The 23288-nt window shown below is 43.5% G+C and overlaps 1 protein-coding gene across 3 annotated transcripts in view; it reads right to left on the bottom strand.

The window, feature by feature from the left end:
- Nucleotides 1-14020, bottom strand: part of CAPN13 (calpain 13) — a 61022-nt gene extending 47002 nt beyond the window's left edge. For all 3 annotated transcript variants that reach the window (XR_006741379.1, XM_045580564.1, XM_036434860.2), the window contains exon 1: nucleotides 13844-14020. The gene's annotated coding sequence lies outside the window, so the exon portion shown is untranslated. The remainder of the gene's footprint in view (nucleotides 1-13843) is intronic.
- Between the last annotated feature and the right edge of the window lie 9268 nt (nucleotides 14021-23288).

Raw genomic sequence — 23288 nt, 5'->3', positions numbered from 1 at the left:
GAGAAACATAGCTGCAAACTTAAAAATAATAGCGATTTCCTTATAGTGGCTGATGATAATAAGTAAAGGCCCAGGGCACAAATGTGCAAGGAGGGAGGTCCTCAGCCCAGGCTGCACCTTCTCCAATCTGGGATCCCTTGGGGGATGTCTGACTGCCGTTTTAGGCTCGATCCCCCTAAACTGGCCTAAAATGACAGTCGGACATCCCCATCACAATCCTGGACTGCTGGTTCCTCATCACCCACCTGCCTGCCTGTCTGCCTGATTGCTCCTAACTTAAGGTGACCAGACGTCCCGCTTTTGGCAGGACAGTCCCAGTTTTTAACAATTTGTCCCGCGTCCCGTGGTGTTTTAAAATAGTCCCGATTTTAAAACGCTGCGGGACGTGGGACAAATTGTTAAAAATCGGGACTGTCCCGCCAAAAGCAAGATGTTTGGTCACCTTATCCTAACTGCCCCCACCCCTGCTGGCCTAATCACCTCTCACTGCCTCTGCATGCTGGCCTAATCACACCCAACTGCGCCTCCTTTCCTTATCACCCCCCCCCCCCCCAGCTGGCCTGGTTGCCCCTAACCCCCCCCCCCCCCGCCCCCGGCCTGGTCACCTCTTACTGTTTCCCCTGCTGGCCTGGTCACCCCCAATTGCCCCCCCATGCCAGCCTGGTCACCCCTCATAGCCCCCCTGCTGGCCTGGTCTCCCCACACAGTCTGCTATTCAGTCATTTGGTCGTCCCTCACTAATCCTTCTGCCGGCCTGGTTGTAGGCAGCCATCTTTGTGAGGGCATGATGGTCAATTTGCATATTACCTTTTTATTATATAGGATATGTTACGAATTACTTACAATACCAGTTCATAGGTTCTGTGAAGTGGTACAGTACCTACATATTTGGAGGGTATTATACACACAATTTCTAGCAAATGAGGTAAGAATTTATATTTGAGCTATTAGTTTGAACCACATGAAACTGTCATTTTTTTGTAGGTCAAAAATGGTTGACTGGAGTCAGTTTCATATGGTTTAACCTAAGGTAAAAATGGTTGAATACAGGCAATTTAGGACATTTCAGTGTAGTTCTTAAAGAATAACAGGTGAAAAATATGTCAACATACCTCACCACTCTCTATAGGGTTTAGAGGCGAGCTCACGACCAATAATATAACTAGTGGTAAAGCTGAAATATCAGTAAGAGCTGAAATATCACTTCAGAGCAAGTAAAAAACAATAGGCTTGATTGTAAATTCAAGACAAAGGCAGTGACACCTGAGACATCCCTAAGAGTTGTGAAAACTATGGGTCTTTAAGCTCTGCCCATGCCTGGCGACCGTGGAACCGATACAGCCTCGCCACGCCACCTACATCTCAGTGAAATATTGGATCAGCCTATGCGATAAACTCTAGCCATGAGCTCATTTTCGTTTATGAAAACCAAATGGTAGTTCCCCTTAAATGATGCAATTACACGACGGCCACTAAGCAGCCCTTAATTGTCTACAGAATGAGCCTAAATAATTTGGCTTGACTTCTCCATCAGAATCTTGCAAAGGCCCTGCATCTGGCGGCCGGTTCCCAGGCTGCCGGCAGGGCCCTGCCTGCCCGCTGACTGTAGGAACTGGCTGGCTTGAGGAATCCCATTTTAAGACTCGCTTTCCTCATTTGTAAAGTGGTGATGGTGATCACACGCAGGGCCTAACGTCGTGAGGCTCAGATGAAACCGTGCTCCTCAAATACTGAGCACTGTGACGTGTAAACAGAGAGTGATCAATACATAATGGCTATTAGTGTGACTACCACCGTTTTGACCACAAAGGGAGTCTGCAGAAGCCCCACCCCTTTGATATGAGGCCTTGCCCTTAGGAAGGACAGGCTGGGCTCAGAGGGGTCTGCAGGGGTGAGAGCCAGGGCCAAGGGATGGCATCTACTGAGCGTCCGGGTGGAAGGAGAAGGGGCCCAGGGGGTGGGGCGGGGGGCACGCCTGGGTGACTGTTGCTGGAGGAGATGGGCTGCTCTGTGAGGGAGAAGGATCTTGATGAGGAAAGAGAAGGCAGGCAGGAAGGGGAGCCCCCTTCACACCGATGGGGTTCACCTTTCTCTCTGAATGGCTTATGGCTTTGTCAAGGAACAGCCTATAAGGTCACTTAAAAAATTGGTGTTTATCTTTTCAATTACAGTTGACATTCACTATGATTGTGTATTCGCTTCAGGTGTACAGCATCATGGTCAGACAACCAGACACCTGACACAGTGATCCCCCCCAACATTCTAGTACCCACCCGGCACCATACATTATTGCAATATTTTTGCCTATATTCCCTCCGCTGTACTTGACTATTGTGCAGCCACTGATGTGTACTTCTTCATCCCTTCACCTTTTCCACCCAGCACCGGTCTCCAGTCCCAGGCCCCTCCCTCTGGCCACCAGAGGCTGTCCTCTGGGGCTGTGGGGACTCACTTTCTCAGGCGGCGGGATCTACGGGACATTTCGCTTTTGTGTGCAGCAGAAAAGGCAAACCAATTTTCCTGCCTGTCACTGCAAGGAGGGCTTCTTGGCTTATTTCTTTTCTTCCCTCCCCTGCCTGCCTCCCTTTGCAAGATAAAAAAGGCAGGGGAAGCTCAGCTGCCTTAATGAAAAAGAAGATGGAAGGCCTACCTGGTATTCAGGATAAAAATCTGTCTGGCTGCTGGGTTAGCTGTTGGGGGTGAGCAAGAAAAATGGTACGGGAAGAGCTAAAAAAAAAAAAAAAAAAAAGGCAAAAAGAGTTGATAAAAAGTTCTTAATGTGAGAAGCTGCGTGAGGTAACGAATCAAGACTCAGGAGGAAGAGGAGAAGCAGGCAGAGGTGCGTTGCAGGCTCTGAAGCTTGTTCTACTTGCCTCGGTGTTGATAAAATGAGTTCAATTGGGTCCTTCCCTATGTCTTCTGCTGGGTTGGGTGACTGTCTTAGTTCGCTTGGGCCGCAAAACAATACCACAGCCCAGGAACTTCAGCAAAGGACATGTATTTCCTGACAGGTCCGGAAGCTGGACATCCAAGGTCAGGATGCCAGAAAGTCTCTCTTTCTCTTCTTCTAAGTCCACAGCCCTCCTGGGAATTGGTGGTTAGAGGCTGAGAAGGGAGAGAGCCAGAGGATGTGGTCCTCTAATTCTGAGTAGAAACGAATCTTAGCCTAACCCCATGGTTGGCAAACTGAGGCTTGCGAGCCACATGAGGCTCTCTGGCCCCTTGAGTGTGGCTCTTCCACAAAATACCACGGCCTGGGTGAGTCTATTTTGAAGAAGTGGCATTAGAAGTTTAAGTTGAAAAAATTTGGCTCTCAAAAGAAATTTCAATCATTGTATTGTTGATATTTGGCTCTGTGGACTAATGAGTTTGCTGACCACTGGCCTAACCCATCTGTACTGTGGCTGTATGGGACAGGTCCAAACCGGCATAACAAAAGCTTAAAGGAATGAACTGTGATTTGATCACTGCCCACAGAAGATGAGCTAGAATGCACAGACAACTTAATTGTTTTGATAGACTACACTAAAAAAATAAACATTCTCCAGAGGATTCTAACAGAACACAGTCTGAACAACATAACACTCACTTTGCCCAACAGAATCCCAAACTATTAAAAATAAAAAGAACTAAGAGAATGTGTCTCATTCTCAAGAGAAAACAACCAACTGGCAGGTGCCAATTCTGCAGTGATCTAATGTAGAAATGATCAGATAGTCTATATTGAGTAAAAATAAATTTCAGGAATAAAAGTGAAATAAAGCCTCTTTGGACAAAGGAAAACTAAGAAAATTTATCATGCAAAGACATGCTTGCGAAGAAATGACAAAACAAGTCTTCAATTTGAAGGGCAATCATAACAGGGAATTTGGAATTTCTAGGAAGGATGAATATTAAATAGCTGAGTAAATATTTAAAACTATTTTTCCCCTTAAATTCTTTAAAAATATATGTATGTGTTTTGAGAAAATATAATATTTTTCTGGACAGGTTTCAATGTATTCAGATATAATTTATATGACAACTATAACATAAAGGACAGTGGAAGGGGATTAAAGGAGTCTATAATGGTTGCAAGTGTTTTGTATGAAGTGTTAAATAGAGTGTGACAGGTTAGGTATGTGTATTATAATGACTAGACACCCACTAACAAAAAATAAAAAGAATATAGTCAAAACACCAATAGATAAATTCAAAATAGAATACCAGAACATATTTAAATAATCAAAAGAAGTCAATAAAGGGGAAACAGTGAACAAACAAACTAAAAAACAGACATACAACCAAACATATTTATCGATAATTAAATTAAATGTTAATTATCTCCAATTAAAAGGCAAGATTGACAAAGTAGATAAAAAAGCAAGACTCAACAATAAGTTGCCTATAAGAGACACACTTTACAAAGTCACAAGTAAATTGTAAAATATGAATGAAAAAGATTTATCATACAAACATAAGAAGGTTGGGATGATTAATAGATTGATCAAATAGACTTCATAACAAAGAGTATTATCAGGAATAAACTGGGGAATTTAATATTGGCAAAAATTCATCAGGAATAAATAAAAATCATAAATGTGTAGACACCTAGTAATAAAGCCTGAAAATAAATGAACCAAAACGTAACAGAATTAAAGGAAAGAAAAACAATTTCACAATTAGAGTAGAATATTTTAGCACTCATATTTCAGCTATTAATAGACCATCTAGACAAAAAATAATCAGTAAAACCATAGATCTGAATAACACTATCAATCACCTTGATATATTTGATATATATACGGCACTATACATAACTGTAGAATATACATTCTCTTCAATGTATGAGATATGCTCTCCAAAACTGACAGTATGCTGGGCCATAAAACAATATATTTCTAAAGGATGAATCACACAGAGCATGCTCTAACAGAAACAAAGTTAAGATTAGAAATCAATAATAATTTTAAGAAAATCCCCCAAATCCAGAATTAAACACTTCTAAGTAATTCATGAGTCAAAGATGACATCATAAGGGAAATAAGAAAACCTAAAACAAGTAGAAGGAAGTAAATAATAAAGGCACTAGCAGAAATTAATAAAAGAGAAAGCAGTAAAAAATTAAAGCAAAAACTGACTTTTTTTTCAAAGACCAAGAAAGTTGACAAACCTAGAGTCAAACTGGTCAAGGACAAAGAGAGAATGCAAATCACCAACATCGCATCATCATTGACAAGGGCTTGTCACCACACAGCCTATATACATTAAAGGAGTAGGAAGAGTCTACTATGAACAAACCAATTCAAACAAAATCGATATTACAGAAAGTAGATAGATTTCTTGAAAAATACAATTTACCAAAGTTGATACAAGAAGGAACAGAAAATCTGAATTACCCTGTATCTAATAAAGAAATGGAATTTGTTATTAAAAACCTTCCAAGAAAGAAACCTCTAGACCCATATACTTTCACTGTGAATTCTATTACAACTTCAAGGACAAACAAAACAAATGTCTTCAGAAAGTAGAGCAGAAGGGAAACATAGCTGAACATATCATGTCAGCATAGCACTGCCAATAGCAACTCATAAAGGAATCTTCACCCCCAAAATTACAGATCAACATACCTCATGAGCACAGATGGCAAAGATTCTTAAGAAAATTTTAGCAAATCAAATCCAATAATGTAAAAAGGAAAATAAAATAAAATAAATATATCAAGACCTAGTTGGGTTTATTTCAGAAATATACAGTTGGTTTAAGACTAAAAGAATCAACCAGTGTAATTACTATATTAAACAATATAATGAAAATTACTTGACAAAATTCAAAGTATATTTATGATAAAAAATCTCAAAAATCTAGAAAAAGTAAGTAATCTTAAACTGATGGGCATTTATGAAGTACCTGCAGCTTATATCATATTAATGATAGAAGAGTGTATTTCCTCCCCTTATGATCATAATTAAGGCAAGGGTGTCTACTGTCAACACTTTTATTTATCATTGTATGGGAGGTCCTAACCAGTTCAATAAGAAAATAAAAGTTCAAAATATCAGAAAGAAGAAAAAAAAAAATGAAAACTGTAAAATTACTACTAGAACTAATAAATGAGTTTTGCAAAGTCACAAGATACAAGTTAATATAAAAATCAATTTTTGTGTACTAGGAATAAACAATAGAAAAATAGTAGCATCAGACTTTTTTTCATCGAGTAGTTTTTCTAACTAAAGACCTCTATGATTTCAACACCAAAAACTATAAAACGTTGCTGAAAGAAATTAAAGAAAACCTGAATAAATGAAAAGACACATCAGGTTCATTGATTGGAAGGCTTAGTATTGCCAAAATGGCAATTCTACCCAAATTTATACATAGATTCAATACAATCCTAATCAAAATTCTTTTTTAGAAATTGACAAGCTTACTATAAAATTTATATAAATGCAAAGGATCTGGAATAACAAAAAAAATGCTTTAAAAAAAGAAAAATTTGGGAGACTTAACCTGACTACAGTCTTTAATATAAAGCTATAATATTGGAAAATAGATAAATTAATAGAGTTATATAGACAGAAAGATTAATGGAGCAGATTACAGAATCCAAAAATAGACCAAAACATATATGGTCAATTAATTTGAGCAAAGTTTCTAAAGCAATTCAATGGGAATAGAAACATTTTTCAAAAAATAATGCTGGATCAACAGGCTATCCATATGGAAACAAACACACACAGAAGAACCCTTACATACTATACACACAAAATCAAGCAAAAAATAAAATCTAGAAGTAAAAACTAAACACTTTTAGGAGAAAACATTGGAGGACATACTTGCAAACCTGTGGTAGATAAATTTGTAACACCTATATCAGACAAAGGATGTGTACCCAGCATATACAACAAACTCCTATAAATCAATAATAACAGAAAGATAACCCATTAAACATAAAACTAGGCAATAACCATGCCTATTTTCAAATGCAATTGCATAAAACTAGGCAACATGAAAACTGGAACTTTCGCTTAGCTGGTGTGGCTTCATGGTTGAATGTCAATCCATGCACCAAGAGGTTGCTGGTTCGATTCTCAGTCGGGGAATATGCCTGGTTTGTAGGCTCAGTCCTCAGTATGGGTCATACAGAAGGCAGCTAACTTATGTTTCTATCTCTCTCCTTTTTCCTTCCTCTCTAAAATCAATAAGAATATCTGTATATCTATATCTATATCTATATCTATATCTATATCTATATCTATCTATATCTACCTATATCTATATCTATATCTATATCTATATCTATATCTATATCTATGCTATTTAAAATGGAACTTTTATATTATTGGTGGATATGTAAAATGGTTCAACAACTGAATAGAATTTTTAGGCTTAGAGTATGACTCAACCTCACTAAACATGCCAAACTATTTTCCAAGGCTGTACCGAGATTTCATCTCAATAGCAACGTAAAGAGTTCCCAGTGCTTTATATCTTCACTAATGCGTGGTATTGGCAGGCTCCTTATTTGTACCCATCTGGTGGGAGTCAAGTGACAACTCCCTGCAATCCTAACTTATGTTCCCTTGATTACAGCTAATATGTTCGTCCTTCATTCATATCCCCTCTCGTGCAAAATGAGTGTTTATAAAACTAGGCAATAACCATTTGTCTACTGGGCCGCCGTTTTCTTACTGACTTGATACTTTGCTCCAGTTAGACATCTTTTGTTGGCCATATGTGTGGCAAGAATCTTCTCCCGGTGGTTGGCTTATTTGTTTACTTTCTTGGCAGTGTCTTTGATAACAGATATTCTTCACTTTATACAAATATAAATGTGTTATGAATTTTTGCTTCGAAGTTTAATTTTAATAAGTTGAGCCAAATGTTAATTCTTATGGGAACCTAGTATAAGAAACTTTGTGAGAGAATCTCTTTTTTTAAGCCAGGAAGTTTGTTGTCATTAACCACATTCATTCTCCCAAAGCACTGATTTTTAATAATTTTTGTAACTCCATAATACTTTTAAGAAGTATAATATTCATAGTAGAATTCTGACATGGATTTGCAAAGAAATTCTTTGAGTACTCAGGAAATAAGTTCCATATTGCTAGAAGCAAATATAGCCATACCAAAACCAATTACTTAACTTTTCCCTTTGCCTCTTTTTCTGTTTGTTTTTTTTTTCTTCCAAAAATAGAGTTCCTATTATTTTGGAGGAATAGGAGAATGCCATTGATATATATATATACTGTAATGGTCACAGAACTCTGTTCTTTGTCCTGCCCTGAAAGATATTGAAATGAAAATGAAAATACTTTTCAATTCTTTCATCATTCTTAATGATGAAAGAAAGGAAGAACAATGAAAATTCAAAAATATCTCAAAACCAAGAGGATGAAATTTAACCAAGGAAACTGCAAATCTGTCTTCACATTTAAAAGTTAATTGTGTATTTAAATAGTGAGTCTGCCATGGCTAAATTTCATTTTTAAAATATTTTGTATGGCCTACTTGGTTTCCTACTTTAAATGAGGCGATATGGCGAAAGATTAGACACAATCGGAACTGCTGTGACAGCAGTAAGGTATTGCTCTGGACAGGATAGCCCCACCCCTTCCCTGTACAAAATGCTCCTGACCCCACAAGGACATTTAATCCACTGTGTTCAGTTCTGGGGGATACATTTCAAGAGGCACATCAACACTATATGTGGAACCCAAAGAAGGATGTTAGAATAGCATGGGGCAGCTGGCCAGGAAGCAGTCTGCTCGCAAGAAGAAGGGTTTTCTGGAATATAGTTGTACTAGAGGTCCAGTGCACAAAATTCGTGTACTCTTGGTGGTGGGGGTGGGAGTCCCTCAGCCCGGCCTGCTCCCTTTCACAGTCTGGGAGCCTTGTGGGATGTCCGACTGATGGGTTAGGCCCGCTCCCTAAGCTGTCAGTCGGTCATCCTTAATGCTGCCGTGGAGGTGGGAGAGGCTCCCACCACCGCAGCTGTGCTCGCCAGCTGTGAACCCGGCTTCTGGCTGAGCGGTGCTCCCCCTGTGGGAGCGCACTGACCACCAAAGGGCAGCTCCTGTGTTGAGTGTCTGCTTCCTGGTGGTCAGTGCATGTCATAGCGACCGCTTGTTCCACTGTTCGGTCTATTTGGGCATTAGCCTTTTATTATATAGGATTCTACCTGGAAAAGGTGGTGACTGTTTCTAATTGCACAAACATACCACTAGGTAAACACACCAGGAACCTAGAGATTACTTCCTGGAAACTGGAAATCTAGAAATGTTGACTGGGAGAAAGACAGACTGAGAGCCAGCCCTGAATCCTATTTCCTAGCCCTCCAGGATAATCCTGGTCAGAGCGAGCAGAGATTTAATCACTTCTGGTCCCACAATGAGGCTCCCCTTGCTTCTTCACTGACCCTAAAGACCCACACCTAGACTTACCATAATTAAAATGGCAAACATCAAAGACAAAGAAATAATCTTATGGTCTTGTTTGAAAAACGGAGCTTTGCCTTGTCCCTTAGAATAAAAAAAACATGACATCATGGGATGGTGAGTAAGCATGTGAGGAGTCAGGTTGAAACTGTGGTTTGAATCCGGATGTTGCTTAGTGACCGAATGATCTTGAGCAATGACCTGAATATCTCAGCCTCCTTTCCTTACACATAAAATGGGTTGGCTGGTGGCAACAAAACCCGTCTCGAAGTATTAGGTGAGCATTAGATGAAACGATTCTTGCAAAGGGCTTGGCATAGGACATAGTAAAAGCTATGTGGTAGGTCTCGTGACCATCACTCTCCCTAGGGAGCCTGGCCCTAAACTTGAGCCCAGTGACTGAGGCCCTGTAACAGGCAGTGAGCACCCCAGACATTGCCTAGGTCCCTCCTGGTCTACCCCGGAGGTTTCTCCAGGTCCCAGAGTTGTGTTCAGGATAGTAGCCACCGTTCACCATGGCTCCTGAGCACTTGAAAGATGGCAAGTGCAACTAAGGAACTGAATCTGAAATTCTGTTTCATTTAACTTTCATTGAAATTTACACCCCCCCCACCCCCGCTAGTGGCTGCCTCATTGCACAATGCCTAAGAAGAGACCTGCCAAGGCGATGAATGACAACATACCACGATGAATGACCAAGCTGCAGTGGGACAATTATTAAAAGGGCTACAGCAACCTGGATGGGATTGGAGAACATTATGCTGAGTGAAATAAGCCAGTCAATGAAAAAAAACAAAACAAAAAAACACACCACATGATCTCACTCATTGATGGATAATAAGGAACATTATAAACTGATGACCAAAAAGATAGATACGGAGACAGTAAAGCAACAAACAGACTGTCAAATTACAGTGGGGAGGGTAGGGAGATATGGGGGAGATAAGAGATCAACCGAAGGACTTGTATGCATACATATAAGCATAACCAAAGGTCACAAAACTCTGGGAAGGGAGGGCATGTATGGGAGTAAGGGGGGGGGGGCTGGTAAGATATGTACACATATAATACCCTAATAAAAAAAATGGGGGCGGGGGAAGGGCTGCAAAATCACCCTTAAAGAGGAAAGAAAGGTCCCTTCCAACTTTGACCTGTAGGGGTCCTCTCCACTCAATTGCTTTTCTTCAATGTTGTATGTTTGCCACCACCCACCCCTTCATTCCTGCTAGTGGCAGCAGCTCCCTGGGCCTCACAGCGGCAGGTGCCAGGCTTGCCAGGGTGTCCAGGGTGAGCTTAGCAAGTGCCAGCGACCAAGGGTGGTTCTGTCTTGCATTTTGCTTCCCATCAGCTGGGAAGCAAGAAGCAGGCAGCAGCGTTGGGCGCTCCCTGCCCAGGAGTGGTGCTCACCGCTCTCTCCTGGCTGGTGTTTCTCCGAACAATGGAAATAAATCGGATGTAATGTAGCAGAACACGACAAGGGACGGTTTCCCCTTAACAAATACTCATTTGAAATGGTGCCCAAGCCCTGCTCTAGGAGCGATCTATTTCCCACAGCAGTGTTCCGGCAAAACCCATTACTAATTCCACAACTCAAATTAAAACTAACAGAGCTTGAAGGCTGGGGCCCACGCTCTCTCTGCTGACAAGGAGCGAGGGAGGGTGGGGGAAGGCGCGGCGCGCCCGCGTGTGTATGTGTTTAATTACACTGTTTAACACATCGAGAATAATTTAGCCACCCAAGTGGAGAAAATAAGGCACTTAACTGTTCTCTGGTGGGAAAAAAAAATACAAAACCACTTTTAGCTGTATGCCACCTGGACACACCTCTGGGCTATGGAGGGAGAGGAAGAGGAGGGGAAACCAGGAAAAAGAGAGGTAGAGTAAGGGAGAGAGAGAGCACAAAGAGAGAGAGGGAAGGAGAGAGGCACGGTTTGAGGGAGAGAGGAGAGAAAGAGAGTAAAGGACAGAGAAGAAGAGATGGAGGCAGGAAGGAGGGAGAGAGAAAAACAGAGAAGGTGAGGAGGAGCGAGAGCAGAGAAGGGAGGAATAAACAGAAAGAGGGAATTTTTCCATCCGTGCAACTCTACAGTGAGTTGGGAAAGACGCGTGACCACTTCCCAAGGTGAGGCAGGCAGGGGACTGGGGTAGTCCTGTGTCTATCTGGATAAAATGACCCAATTAAGTGAGTAGACAAGGTTTGAGAACCGAGTTGGAAGAAGCAACACTGGATTAGGACAGCCGCTGACTGGAAGGAACATGCTTATGGTGGCCTGGCAGCCAGCCATCTGAGGGCCTCCCCCTGAATCTCTGCCTCAGGCAAGTCTCTTACCTTCCTTTTCTGAGAAGAAGCTGGACGTTTCAGAGACAATGCTGAGCAACACGGCGCAGCTGGTTGGCAGACACCTCTGGGTAAGGACTTGAGGGGGGCGAGGACAACGTTTGACTGGGAACAAGGAAAACGTCCCTGACCTCCTTCCTCAGGCACCTGAGAGTTAAGCGGACCCAGATGTGGGCTCTGAAGGCAGGTGTGCATGGTCAGCTCTGCTGGAGACCTGCCCCTCAGAATCTCTGTCCACAGGCTGCTCAGTTCCCTGAGCTGCAAGGGCTTGACCCTCCGGCAGAGGAGGTGGGCACTGGAGGGCTGACCAGCGTGCTGCCCAAGGGACCTCCTGTCAGAGAGAAATCAAGCCGAGGTCCTGGCCACTCTCGGTTTTAAGGATCCCTTGTGGCCCAGGTGGCAGAGCAAGAATATTAACCTCAGCGTCAGCTCTCTTCCAGGCTCAAGGAACATAAACAGTATGCACTAAAATTCTTTGAACATGGACCATGGGCCAGCCACTGCCCAGGACTTCGCATATATCGTTTAATATGTTCAGTAATTGTGTGAGGCAGAGGCTGTTGTTAATACATTTTAGTGATGAGGAAACGGAGACCCAGAGAGGTTAAGTAACATGCCCAAATGGTAGTATCACATGACACAAATGGTGAGAGCACGCACAGTGCTGGAAAGAGAGGAAGCACCCAATGCCAATACTTGGGTCATTAGTTTGTAATTTCTTGATAACACCTCTTCTTCTAAGGCATTTTTTCTAGTGAATCCCTCCCTGAATACAACCAACAGGGGGATAAGACAGTGTCCTGGGAATAATCTAGCTCTAGCTCCATTGTTTGCATCTGGTGTGCACTCAGCAGCAAGTCACTCACCAGGTACCTCACTTTTTTTTTTTTTTTTTTTTTTTTATCTATAAATGGGATATAATGAACTCATGTTACACATAACTCTTCCCTATTACACAGTTGGCAGATTATTACTACACTAGTGGCCCAGTGCACAGATTCGTGCACTGTGAAAGGAAATTAATTAGAAGAAAGACTCATGTGGTAATTACGTTACTGCAAGAAATTACATGTCAAAATAGCATATATAATATGGTATTATAAAATTAAAACACGTGTGCAATTGGCACCAGTGAGACCTTTACATGTATTGCACATGCGTGAATCAATGATTATTTTTAAATTGCCAGTGCACATCATATGTACTGGCCGGTCAGTTGGTTGGTTGGATGGACATACAGTCAGTCACTTAGCCTTTTATATATATATGTAGAAATAGATTGGCATCAACCAATGTGCTACCAATTGAGTCCTCCTGCAGCTATCACCCACAAAGTCTGGGTCCAGCAGGTTACAATGCGAAACTCAGGAGGATGTGGCAACTGGAGATCCAGGGAATGCCACCCAGGCATCAGCAAAGTTCTGTGTGTGCCAGAACAAACGGGCAGCGGGCAGGTCACAACCCAACTGAAACTACAGAGGAAACATATCCGCACTTATTGCAACCTGGTTAGCTTGGCTTCAAGCAAAACAGCGTGAGCTCTTCTCTCTGAGACCAGGATCACATCTCCAGGATGATACACCTCCAGCAGCCACAGAGGCACAAGCATTGACTGGGAAGAAGCTGCAGGGGTATAGGAACCACCTGAACCTCTGAAGTGGCCCTTAGTTTTTGGGACTAACCCAGATTTTTCAACTCTGATCGTATCATTATTCAGCTGGCTCATTAGAGAACAGAAGGCCAGGCCTGGGCCCCATTCCTCCCCTCAGTATTAAATACTGACCATGAGTTAGAAACTATGAATGGGGGACACAGATGGGGGTATCTGTTATGGTCAATGCAGTGCTCAAGGTTGTAGCTTTGCATGAGTAGAAAGCAAAAGTGACTCAATGATTAAGAGAGACTCTCTTAGGGAGTCAATTCATCCTTTGCCCTGGGTTTCCTTAAAGCTTATCCTTACACACCACATCAAAAATACAGCTTTCAGAGCTACTGAAAACATATTTCTGGGGTTGGAGATTAGGAATCTACATAATTTTAAGAGACTCTCTTGGTCCAAAGCTCTGGGAGGTCACCATTCACACCTTACCTGATTCCAACAGGTATGTCTGTTGGAGCACTCGGTGTCAGCAGTATTCCCGAAGGGATCTGGATCCCAGTAGGTCCCAGGGCTCAGCACAGCCTGGGGATTGAGAGAGGCAGTCTCTCTGGGGGAGTGAAGTTGCAGCCCTCAGTGCTGGCAGCTGGCATCTGTTTGCTTCTTCCCCTAAGGCTCTTCCTTATAAGGGCACCCTAGGCATTGCCCCACCTCAGTTAAACAATAATCAGCAAACATTGGGCGCCTCTCTCTGAGAGGAGACATTGGATTTAACTGCAAGATCTTCCCCATACTGGGCCCAAGACAATTGCCACCTGATCCCTTCTCACTTCCTGGTGCCCCCAGCTGCAGATTTCCTGGCTGCCTGGGTTTTGGGTTTCTCACTGTTTCCAGATATTCAGCTTATTTTACTTCAGGGAATTGTGTTTCTACAAAACCACCCGAGAAGCAAGCTTCCTGCCTGCTTCATTCTCACACAGGGAAGCCCCTTCGTCATGTGTTGCAGATCAAGACTGGCCGCTTAGTAAATCCCATTGCTTGGTCTTCCTGCTGGAGAGACCATCTCTCTACAGATCACTGCAGAATGGGGACTGGGCAACTCGGGAAGGTCTTGGCGTCACCCCTGCTTAATGGAGGGAGAGAAAGCAATGAGGTGTGGAGAGCAGATGCTTCCTGCCTGCAGAACCCTGGTGGCGAGGCTCCTCCTAGGTTATAGGAGGGGTGATAAACTAGGGCAGCAAGAGGAGTGTGGGAATCATTGGGAACAGATGTGATGGGATCCATCCCCGGATTGGGGCGGGGGGAAGAGATGGGACTGGGAATGAGAGCGCTTGGGAAGTGTGGCTCAGCCCACGCACCTGGGAGGCAGGACCATAGGTGAGGAGCTTCACTCAAGGCCTGAACCCAGGTTTTTATCTCAGTCCTACAATTGCTGGCTCTCTGACTTGAGCACACCTCCCCCTACTCTGACGCTTAGTTGATTAACTTGTTAACTGTGGTTTCCAATGCCAGCCTCGTCTCCCTCATATTTATTTATTGGGGTGCCTATATCCCAGGGGACACACTCTGTTAGGACTTTGACTATAAATACAGTAAACAATAAACACACTCTTGTTTAAGCGTAATTAATGAATAAATATACATATGCGTGTGCTCAAAACGATTTCACTAAGAGGGTATGCAATCAAAAACGTTTGAAAGCCATAGTTGCAGAAAAAGGAAAAGGATGTGAAAATGCTTTAGAAAGTCCTACCCAATCAGTATACCTTGAGACAGTGCCTATAGAAAAGTAAGTTTTCCTGCTTGCTGATGATAGTTTTGTCTTCTCCCGTGTCATAAAAAGAAGCTCCCCCTGTCACTCCAGAGCAGTCTTTGGGAATACTGAGTTAAAAAAGGAAAACACCCCCTGAGGAGTGTTCCTGGAGCCAGGAGCCAAGTGGCTGTGGTGTCAGTTCTGCCGTAAGAATGGCCGAGGCGAGGGACTGGAAGGAAGACCTGTTCACCAAACCAAGGGCCTATTTGCTTTGGGGGCCTCAGTGGCTCTCAGATATTCTCTCTGCTCATTCATATGTGCTCCTTGAAAGCCACGGCTCAGTGGCTTGTGTGTTCCAGAGAATTCTAGCCTGGGGTCATCAACCCAGTGACCTCTAGCTGAGACTTTCCAGCTGACTTCCTCTGGTGTGAGGAAGTGTACCATGCCCCTCAGATCCTTCCCTTTTGGGCAGTTCGCATCTGCTCTGACATGGAGGGACCCACTGTCCACTGAGGTGTGACTGCCTTCCCTGTATACAATGGCCTTTGTGTCTCAAGGCCAACTGAGGCCTCTGCCATGGCAGCCAAATGTGCAGACCTGGCTGTGGCTGCCCTAGCCTGGGCCACCAGGGCTGCACCTCAGATGTTCACTGTCATCACCACTGTGTGGCCACCTCACATGTCTTCTGCCAGCACCTCGGCTGTCCCCAGGGCTGCCACCTGCACCCAGTGACTCCCACCTCAGGCTTTCTGTGTCCTATAGAATCACAGAGAAATTGCTCTGTTTTTCAGTGTGGGGATTCAGAACGAGTCACCCCAAATGGGCCTCTGGTTTGTGGATTGTTTTGAGTGAAAGGCAATTTTAGCCACAGCTCAAGAGAAACTTCTGTCCCTCCACAAACTACAAAGAAGAGCCTGAATCAGGGTCTTGACCATAAGGGATTATCTGAGACAACCTCTTCTGAGCTATCTGTAGGCAGGACAAACTCCTGTTCACTAAACATCTGCTCTTCTTATCCAGAAAGGACTCTTTGGAGCTCTCAAGGCTACCTCATCCCTAGCTCAGAGTGCCTTCTCTCTGAGCCCTCCTGCAGGTGGGGCTCTGGTACTCTCATGTCCTCAGGGTTCCCATACCCATGCATGAATTAACTCCTTTTATTTCCTCTTATTGATCTGTTTTGTGTTTATTTCATTACTAGAGGCCTGGTGCACAAAACTCATGCATGGGTAGAGTCTCTAGGCCCGGATGGCAATCAGGGCTGATGGGGGCCTTCTGGCGCTGCCAGCTGGGGATTTCCTTCATTCTTCACTGCCCTCTGGTGGTCAGTGCATGCATAGGGGTTGAACTCCCAAGGGGACAATTTGCATATTAGCCTTTTATTGTATAGGATTAGACTATCCAAAGAACCTGGAGGGTAGAGGAAAATTTCGTCTAACTCACAGCAACTTCCCCTGAACCAAAAGAAAATCTGAGATAGACTGGGCTCAGAGTCCCCCTCTTCCCCAACTCCCATATGAGCCAAGCTTGCCCACAGAGAGTCCACCTTCTGTTGGAAAGACTTCTTTCTCAGGAGATTCTTCACTCATTCATTTAACACCCTCACAAGTGCTCACCCTTGCCAGCCTCTGGCCATGCCTCAAAATACCAGATCTCTTCCCCTCCTCTCATCTTCTTCTTCCCTCTATCTCTCTGTCTTTCTATCTGCTTCCCTCTCTCTAGCCTCAATCATTCCTTTACCAACTAGTTCCCAGTGGCCACCTGGGCCAGGCCCAGAAGACCCAGTGGCAGACCCAGTGGACACAGAAAGCCCTGGTTGCTGTCTAGCGGAGAGACACACATGAAACCAATGCCCACAGAAAGAGCTAGATACTTTCACTTGTGTCAGTGCTGTGGAGGGTTTTACAGGGAAACCTCATCTCAACCAAGGACTCGTGGGAGGCCCTGCTGAGGAGGGACAGATGAGGGGGGAGCCTACCAAGAGAAGGTGGAGGTGGTCCAGGCAGGGGTGAGATTGGTGAGAAAGTACACCTCCCAAGTGGATAGCTTGATGAGCTTTCACAAAGTGATACCCGAGTTACCAGAACCCAGGTTAAGAGACACCATCATTGATACTAAAGCTCCTTTGACAACCCTGACCCATCACTACCCTCCAGGATACCCCCAACAAATACTGTCCCCAACTTGTTCACTTTTATTAGCTCCATCCTCCCTTTTTCATAAGAAAAACTCCCAGTGTTGATTTAAGGGATTAAATCAAATGTTTAAATATGACAAAGGGGACTGTATGGCAGAGCAAACAGGAAGAGTGTTTGCCACACAGGCAAACAGATCATCTAATAGATTTCATGCATTTTTTACATGGCTCTGTGGGTCGAACAGCAAAGTCAACAAAGCGAGGTGATTTTTGTTAGTTCCCAAAAGAATGAGGCAATGGAAACTCACCCAGCCCAAATTTGTTGTGCTATTGATTGTTCTGGATGGATTCTGAACCGTCCAAGTCACTTTCTTAAACTCAGAGCAACAGGTGACAAACCCAACATTACCTACAAGGAAGGCATTATAATCCCTCAGGTGTTCAAGGCCAACTGCCCACTGACTGGCCCTTCTACCAACTGCAGAATTTTGGACAAGCTACTTAACTCTCAGCCTGTTTCCTCAACATCAAAATGGTGATGATAGATAACAGAATCTAACTCATCAGGCACCAGGAGAATTAAAAAAGCAAAGGCAGGGAAATTGCTTACATACTAAGTCTGATACTCAATAGATTTAGTAAACCAGACATATACCTGCGTGGTGGGCCTTCAGGAGAACTGGGTTGGGAGAGAGATTGGGACTTTTAAGGTAGAAGCATAGACATTTATGGAAATGAGAAAGGTGGCAACCCAGAGACTTAGAGCCTGACGCACTGACCAAGAGGAGGTACAGTAGGAAAAAGGAAGTCATGTTCACTTGTTTCTTGAAGATCTATTTCAATAAGTAAGGCCACATGCTGCAAGTATTACCTGAAGAGACCAACAGAGACCGGCATCCTTCATTTCTGCTGTTGCCACATGTTGCTAAACTGAGAAAGACAGAAGCCTTTGGCCAAGGAGAAATGAGCTCTGCTGCTAACGTGGAAGCCTTAGTCATGGGTGGGCTCAAAGGACATGAACCTGTTACTGCCTTCTGATAGGGTGGCCGCCCTGATAGGGACTGGAGAAATCCAAGTGCTGCACCTGCTGAAGGAGCGGGAGCCAACACTGAGAGGTGTGTGGGTGTCTGGGCAGGGCTACCCAGTGCTTGCTCTGCCCCTTGCAATGTTCCAGCATCCCTCAGGGTGAACTCCTCTGGTGGATACCAGGTCTATGAACGCACACTCAGAGGGCAGTCACTGTCCTTGCAGCCCAAGGAGGCTGCATGAACCAGGACCATTTCTTATCTTGGGACTAGGAATGGGTGAGGGGATAAGACATGGGCCTCTGATCACTGCTTCCTTCTTTGACTGCACCCTCGATAGACAAGTTCTGAGGAATTTGAGGCAAGAAGGCCTAGGGCCACCAGTGCACATGGTAGATGAGGGAGGGTTGGAGTGAGCTGTGCTCCCCATTTTCATGTTTTCGCTAACCCAGGGGCCTTGTGGAAAACCCTTCTTCTTGAAAGGTGACGAGTCAGTAGGAACAAGGACAGATTAGACATATTCAAAGTTGGTACAAATGGCTTGAGACAGAGGAAGCGCAATAGTAAATTGGTGGGGAAATTGTCACTGGCCCAGAAAAGTCAGTGACCAACCCTGGAGGTGAGCAGACCCTAAGGAGGAAGAGGCAGCGAGCTTAGGACAAAAGGGAGGTGAGCAACCACTTGCAGGGACTGGGAAACCACTGGAGATTTGGGTCATGCCAGCCAAAATTCAAACGAGGGTACTGTGGGAACAGTTAGTTCTGAGTCAGTCACCTGAAAAGAGGCTCTCAGTCCCAATGAGAGAGTCTCCAGGAACCCTGTAAGCAAATGATCTTAGGAAGCTTGGTTGAGCCAGTGCACCTTCTATGAATTTCTGGGCTTTTCCATCTTCTCTCCAATGTCATGAACAAGAAAACCACTATAAAACCACTAGAGGCCCAGTGTACGAATTTGTGCACAAGTGGGGTCCCTTGATCTGGCCAGCTATCAGGGCCAATAGGGAGCAGAGGGGGTGGCTAGGGGTAGGGATCGCAAGAGGTTGGCTGTGGGAGCACACTGACCACCAGGGGGCAGCTCCTGCGTTGAGCTTCTGCTCCTGGTGGTTAGTGTGCATCATAGCAACCAGTTGACCGGTCATTCAGCCTTTTGGTTGCTTAGACTTTTATATATATAGATGCCTGTGTTCATTGGGAGGTGAGGGAGGGGGAAGGAGAGAAAGAAAGGAATGTCCTGAGGAGACTGTCTTCATCTAAGGCAGTTTTGGGGGTGACAAAAAGAACTACATGAGAGCAGAGACATGAACCTCCTAAAAAAGGAGGAGAGCAGGCAGGGCCTTAGAGAAGAGGAATGGGGAACCCTGGGGCCTGGACCTGAGGCTCCTATGGACTCTGTACAGGGCTGCCAACTGCCCACTGACACACTATGGAATTTCAGCAAGTTCATTTATATGGGTGCTGGCACCATCACAGTAATTAAATAAGGACATTAAAACTGCCAAGTACCACTGTGTGAGGACTACACTGAGATGCCTTACACAGATCAGACTTCACTCAGGCTCAGATAATGCCAGTTATCATCAAGAAATGCAAGTGGGGGGGGGGGTCAGATAAATAGTTATGCTTCCTTGATAAGGAGATGCTACTGGGGAGGTGTGCACAAGCCTACTAACATCTATTTTTATCTATATTTGAGATTGCAAACTCTTCAACTGAACGATCAAGCTTTATTCATTTGTTGTCCACTCATCACTCTTTTAATATGCAAAACTGTCAATTCAATTGCACAAAGCAAATATATATATTTGGGACACTTCACAGAAGATGCTAAAAGGAGACAACTACAGAGAGAGAATTTGCTAAAGAGGATTCTCATATCTGCTCAGATCCTCTTTGGCAAATGGATTTGGTCATCCAAGACCCCATCCCACACCCCACCCAGGCCTCCACCCTAGATGCAAGGCCTCTACACCCCTCAGGGCAACCCGAAGGGCATCAGGAGACACAAAACAAAACCTGTAAGTTTTCCCTTAGGCATCGGCCTGATAAGGTACTTTTCCTCCCTACCGTATTTTCCAGCATATAAGACAAGGTATTTGTTTTTACATGTTCATTACCTATTTCTTCTTCAAAATGAAAACAACTATTTTATTTGTTTTCAAAACGAAGAAGTAGGGGATACAGGTGCTGGGATGAAGCTTTACATTCCTTAAAGACCCCAAATTTAAAAATTTTTAGGTAGCTGATGAATTTTATATACTTATTAGTATCACCTCTTCTAAGAACAAAATATAATTTTACACACAAATCAATTTTAATAGACTTTCATTGATTTAATTTAGCTGTGTTCTATTAATAAATTTTTCATTATTCATAGAAAAAATTGTACAACCATTTAAATACACACACACACACACACACACACACTTAACAACATTGGGAAATGCTCACAATAATGTAGAATATAAAGAGAGATAAAAATTTAATAGATGGTGCAATTTAAATTATTCTGCTTAAAAAATACAAGTAAATAAAATTAAGCCTATAAATATAAAGCTGCAAAAAATATGAAGATTTGACAGAAGTATTTCAAAATTTAAACGCTGGGTATCTCATCTGAATGGTGGCATTATGAGTAACTTATTTTCTTGTTCAGACTTTTATATTTTCCAAATTATCCATAGGCACATATATTTTCCAAAAATTAGTGAAGAGTTGTTTTTTTTTTTAACATATTTTTTTTTCTGCTTTGGAAATCGTGTGATATTTCCTCATAATTTAGATCCTACGTGCTCCAGCAATTCCATTTCAAAGGAGTTGAGAGGTGTTGCAAACAGATGTTGCACACCCATGTTCACAGCAGTCAAAAAGTAGAAGCAGCCTAAGTGCCCATCAATGGATGAACAGACACAGAAATGTGGTAAATACAATGGAAAATTATTTAGCCTTAAAAAGGAAGGAAATTCTGAGACACGTTACAGCCTGAATAAGCCTTGAGGACACTGTGCTCAGTGAAACAGGCCAGTCACAAAAGGTCAAGTACCATATGCTCCCACTTACTAATATCCGAGCCACCTGTACAACCATTGTACAAAATTGTACAACCATTTAAATACACACACACACACACACACACACACACACACACACACTTAACAACATTGGGAAATGCTCACAATAATGTAGAATATAAAGAGAGATAAAAATTTAATAGATGGTGCAATTTAAATTATTCTGCTTAAAAAATACAAGTAAATAAAATTAAGCCTATAAATATAAAGCTGCAAAAAATATGAAGATTCATAGAGACAGAAAGTAGAATGGAGGTTATTAGGGATTGAGGGGTGGGGGCACTGGGAAGTCAAAGTGTAAGGGATACAGAGTTTAGTTTTGCAGGATGCAGAGTTCTACAGATGGATGATGGTGATGGTTGGACAACCATATGAATGTACTTAATGCCACTGGATGGTACCCTTAAAAGCGATGAAAACATTAACTTTGTTATGTGGACTTTAACACAATTAACAAATTTTATCTGATTTGAATTAAAATCCAGAGGATACTAAGGCCCAGATAAAGTAATAAAGTTGATAGTAAAGGAAGGCAGTGGGCCCAATTGGGCAGGGTCTGACAGCCCGGCAGAGCTATGAAGTCAGAGGAGCCCCGGGAAAAAGAGGCTCCTTTTGGGCCAGCAGTCACGCTCGGGATGAACTGAGCAGGAGCGGGTGGAGAGAGGAAGGAAGCCTAAAGTTATCAAAGCCTCCTACGTCCTGATGCTCTACATATCCCTCCGGACTATGGTTTAGGAGGGAAAGGGTAGAAGCAGTGACTTGGTCAGAGTCTCAGAGCTGGCAGGTGGCAGACCCCTGTCTTGAGCTCAGATATCTCTGACCCCCTAGCTCTCCTCTTTTCTTCACAGACCATATTACTCCCGGGTATTACAAATGAAAGAAAGGAGGACTAATGGTGGAAGAGGAGAAGACAGATGGAGTGGGAAGAAAGTAGAAAAAGAGAGGAAGGCAGAGGAGTGCCGGGAGCAGGAAGACGAGGTTCAAAGCTGCAAACAAGAACAAACTTTTCAAGAAGGCCCCGAGCCTGCATTGAACTTCTGGCGATTATGGTTTGTCAGCATGGTAACTCATTCATAATTATTTTATGGGAGTTTAGCGATTCCATATGTAAGTGGCTCAGAGCTGTTGCAGAGCTGTTAATCCCGGATGTTTATTACCCACCATTCAATAAAATAGCTTAATAAATCTAAAGAAGTCCAAGTTATGGGGGTGGTTATGGCATGCTATTCAAATTCCAAACAATTACAATAAAACCGTGTCTGTTGAGGGTGATGCATTTGTCGTAGTTGTTGTTGTTTTAATGTGATATTGGGAGGTGCAGAAACTTGACATCCCTTTGAGCTATTCTTTGCTTTCTGTCTGACCTTAGGGCACCGGGGCAGGACAGAGGTCAGCGGCTTTCTCTGGTTGCTGTCGGCCAAGGCAATGGAGTGAGATGTAGACACAAGCTTATCATTTTTCATGGCATTTAGGGATCTAGGTTCCTGGTGATGGTGACATTTCACAGTGTTTGGTTCCCTGTTCAGGTCTCATCTCTGGTATGGTAGAGTATGCCATGCCCATGTTGGGGGCGCTTTGGGCATCATTGAGAAGGCAGGTGATTTGGGATGAATCAGGAGGGATGACTTCCATCCCCACTGCTCCTGTCAAGTTCAAGGACTTATCTGCTCTCTGCTCACTTTCAGGAGCGTAATATAGCCATACAGAGGACTATATGTACAATAGAAAGGAGACAACCCCCCCCCCCCCCCACACACACACACTTATCCCTTGGCTCCTGGATTTCCTCTCACTCCAGACACTTTGCCTTCCAGTGTCTCCCATTAAGGAAGCAACTGGTCAAAGGTAGTGCAATGAAGGATGAGAGAGAGAGAGAGAGGGAGAGAGAGAGGGAGAGAGAGACTCAAATGGGAAAGATATTGGCCTAAAAGATTACAGATCTTGTCCTGGCCTCGGCT

Source organism: Pipistrellus kuhlii, unplaced genomic scaffold (genome assembly GCF_014108245.1).
Source record: "Pipistrellus kuhlii isolate mPipKuh1 unplaced genomic scaffold, mPipKuh1.p scaffold_m20_p_13, whole genome shotgun sequence".
Classification (NCBI taxonomy): Eukaryota; Metazoa; Chordata; class Mammalia; order Chiroptera; family Vespertilionidae; genus Pipistrellus; species Pipistrellus kuhlii.
This window is presented reverse-complemented; position numbering and strand designations above follow the sequence as displayed.